Raw genomic sequence first — 4,166 nt, 5'->3', positions numbered from 1 at the left:
TGAACTTTTTTGGAATTTCTATTTTTAGAATTCAGAAAAGTTAATTCCGTGAAGATTTTTCCAAATTCATAATTTTTTGATTTTTTTAAACATTTTTGGAATCCTGAATATTTGGATTTATAAACGTTTTTCAATGTTAAAGATAAAATAATATGAAAAGAAACAAAAAAAGCGGTGTGGCCCGCCCTGCGCATGGGCCGGCCCAAAAAGGCACGGGACAAGTGGGTGCGCAATTGCACGCAGTCCGCCATGTACCGCGGGAAGTAGGAGCTCTCCTTCGCCCGTTGATAGCAAATTTGTACGAAATGAGTTAGGCTTATTCAGTGGTTCAAATTTCGAGCTCGATTTCATGCGTCTATGCGCCTAGCTTGGGATGCAGTTGGACCCCGGTATCTTTGAGTTTTGGAATCTACAGCGGGAAATAATATTCTATAACCAACCTTCGGGTCATGTTGATCAGCCTGCTTGGGCAGAGTCGTATAGCCCCTAAGGCCTAAACGCCTAAAACAACTTCGAAAATATAAATGAGTGCAACAGGTGAACATACGTGATCATTCTATATTACTTATTGCACTGTATGGTAAAAGTTGTGCCTATGCATCAAGTCATATTGCTTAGAGCACTCCTAATGGTTGTATTTTAGTATGGCTCCACAGGTAAAAATCTAATGTGACACCCTATTTAATAAGAATATATATAGCGACTATATCTTAATTTAGATATAGATCTTAGCATCGAGTACAAAATATCTCACAAGTTTTCACTCACAAAAGGCATTAAATAAGAATTGTTTTAGATACTCCCACCGTCGAGGCGCATTAGGAGCATAATGCACAAGGAAGTAGTACACCACTAATATATATGTGGCTGGTATATCTAAACATATACTCCCTCTCTACCAAAATACTCTGTATAAGACATTGTTGCAGTTAAACTAAACTGCAAGAACATCTTTAATTTTAGTACGCACGAAGTATTTTATGTTATTAGATATAAAAAGATATAGTGCATTAAGACTGCCCTCATATATTTCACTTTCACAAGCTACTAAACTATTACTCCATCCGTTTTTATTTACTCCGCATATTAGTTTTTGTCAAAGTCAAGCTTTATAAACTTTGACAAAGTTAATACATCAAAATATTAGCATATACAATAATAAATCAATACCATGAGATTCATTATTGAATGTACTTTCACATCATATTGATTTATTATGGTAGATATTTATATTCTTTTCTATAAACTTGATCAAACTATATGAATTTGACTTCATCAACTCTAATATGCAGACTAAATAAAACAGAGAGAGTATTTTTTAATCAAAAGCAACCAAATTTAGATATACTCCCTCTGTCCCAGAATATAAGAACGTTACTAGCCATAGTGGGTATGTTACTAGTCTGTATTACTATCTCTATAGTGGGGGAGTAACAAATGTGTTGGGTCATACAACACTTCATTTACCACATGGGACATGTGGTTAGCAAACTCAAAAATTCATATACAACACTTCATTTATTAGCGTATAAACTCATCTTGTCTTGATATGTGTGATGTTGAGTGTAACTAAGGCTAGTCATAGTGGGAGTAACTTAGGTAGTACTTATGTGGCAAGTAGTTAATGAGAAGTAGTAACATAGCGCTTTTCAAGACAACATGAGTCTACAAGCTATTAAATGAGGTCACATATGACACTAGTACTATGTTATTTTGCACTATGAAGGTAGTAATTTAGACTAATGTCATGCATATGACACTAATCTAAGTTACTCCCCACTATGACCAGCCTAACTATGTTACTCAATTCATCTCTCTTCTCATAAAATCATTGTCATATAAACAAATTTGCTGAGTTAAAACTTATGTAACTGCTGAATTTACTCATGTGGGTAGTCTTACTACTCCGGCACTTTCGAGTGAGCGTGATTTCCAGTAACTTTTCAAGAAACAAATGCATCCCCTAAACTGAGGCTGTAGTAATTAAACTTTTCAACGCTCCCGCAAGAACCGCTGCTGCAGTTTCGCGCCTGAAACAACGCAATCCCGACGGTTGTGTTCTTGGACCAAACGCGCGGCGGTGCTCGAATTCGCGATGCGCGATCGCCACATCGCGCACTGGCCAGCACTCAGCTAAACGTTCCTCATCTCAAAAAAGAAAAAAAAGGCTAAACATTCCAAGTTTAGGTGAGCTTGCTCAGTCCCCAATGGATCCGGGCTTGCAGGGTGCGGACTGAGAGGGCAGGGACGAGTGTTGCGCGCCCGCTGCCTCCTATATAAGCCACTCCCTGTCCTCTCGCTGATGTACAGTACACACCCAAGACATCCCAAGCTCGATCGGCTACAATGGCCAACTCGAGGGCCTTCGCTCTGGCGTTCCTCCTCTGCGCCTTGTCCTGCCACGCCGCCGCCTCCTACGCGCCGGTGCCGGCCAAGGACGACTTCTTCGGATGCCTCGTGAAGGAGATACCGGCGCGCCTCCTCTACGCCAAGAGCTCGCCTGCCTTCCCCACCGTCCTGGCGCAGACCATCCGGAACTCGCGGTGGTCGTCGCCGCAGAACGTGAAGCCGCTCTACATCATCACCCCCACCAACGCCTCCCACATCCAGTCCGCGGTGGTGTGCGGCCGCCGGCACAGCATCCGCCTCCGCGTGCGGAGCGGCGGCCACGACTACGAGGGCCTGTCGTACCGGTCCGAGAAACCCGAGAGGTTCGCCGTCGTCGACTTCAACAAGATGCGGACAGTGTCGGTCGACGGCTACGCCCGCACGGCGTGGGTCGACTCCGGCGCGCAGCTCGGCGAGCTCTACTACGCCATCGCCAAGAACAGCCTCGTGCTCGCGTTCCCGGCCGGCGTCTGCCCGACCATCGGCGTCGGCGGTAACTTCGCAGGCGGCGGCTTCGGCATGCTGCTGCGCAAGTACGGCATCGCCGCCGAGAACGTCATCGACGTCAAGGTGGTCGACGCCAGCGGCAAGCTGCTTGACAAGAGCTCCATGAGCGCGGACCACTTCTGGGCCGTCAGGGGCGGCGGCGGAGAGAGCTTCGGCATCGTCGTGTCGTGGCAGGTGAAGCTCCTGCCGGTGCCTCCTACCGTGACCGTGTTCAAGATCCCCAAGACAGTGAATCAAGGCGCCATAGACCTCATCGACAAGTGGCAACTGGTCGCGCCGGCCCTTCCCGCCGACCTCATGATCCGCGTCCTCGCTATGGGGGACACCGCGACGTTCGAGGCCATGTACCTGGGCACCTGCAAAACCCTGACGCCGCTGATGAGCAGCAAATTCCCCGAGCTTGGCATGAACTCCTCGCACTGCAACGAGATGCCCTGGATCAAGACCATCCCCTTCATCCACCTTGGCCACCCTGGTCGACCTCCTCAACCGGAACAACAGCTTCAAACCCTTCGCCGAATACAAGTCGGACTACGTCTACCAGCCCGTCCCCAAGCCCGTGTGGGCGCAGATCCTATACGGCTGGCTCGTGAAGCCCGGCGCGGGGATGATGGTCATGGACCCCTACGGTGCCACCATCAGCGCCACCCCCGAAGCGGCGACGCCGTTCCCTCACCGCAAGGGCGTCCTCTTCAACATCCAGTACGTTAGCTACTGGTTCGCCGAAGCAGGCGGCGCCGCGGCGCTGCAGTGGAGCAAGGACATGTACAAGTTCATGGAGCCTTACGTGAGCAAGAACCCCAGGCAGGCATACGCCAACTACAGGGACATCGACCTCGGCAGGAACGAGGTGGTGAACGACATCTCAACCTACATCAGTGGCAAGATCTGGGGTGAGAAATACTTCAAGGGTAACTTTCAAAGGCTCGCCATTACCAAGGGCAAGGTGGACCCCCAGGACTACTTCAGGAACGAGCAGAGCATCCCGCCGCTGGTGGGGAAGTACTGATTGAGGCTCTTGCATGGACATTTGTAGTGCGTGGTTGGCGTTTCAAATACCCAATCAGTAGAATAAGGATCGCGCATATGCTAATTAGTTGGAAGAGTTGCCTACCTTTAGGTGTTGGTTCTAATGGCGAAAATTAGCAAAGAATATAGGTGAAAGACATTTGTTTTTGAGTCTGTCTAGGGCACATTTAGATTCGCTAGCGAGCTTTGCTACATCTACAGGCCATTTCGCACGGAAAGGAAGTTACGGACTGACATGGCCC

The 4,166-nt window shown here is 48.0% G+C and overlaps 1 pseudogene; it reads left to right on the top strand.

Annotated features, from left to right (window-relative positions):
* Positions 1 to 2,319: 2,319 nt before the first annotated feature.
* On the top strand, positions 2,320 to 3,904 carry LOC125525812 (berberine bridge enzyme-like Cyn d 4 pseudogene; annotated as a pseudogene).
* The last annotated feature ends 262 nt before the right edge of the window (positions 3,905 to 4,166 follow it).

The sequence above is a fragment of the Triticum urartu genome, chromosome 7A, assembly GCF_056163025.1.
Source record: "Triticum urartu cultivar PI428250 chromosome 7A, HENAU_Tu73, whole genome shotgun sequence".
NCBI lineage: Eukaryota > Viridiplantae > Streptophyta > Magnoliopsida > Poales > Poaceae > Triticum > Triticum urartu.
This window is presented reverse-complemented; position numbering and strand designations above follow the sequence as displayed.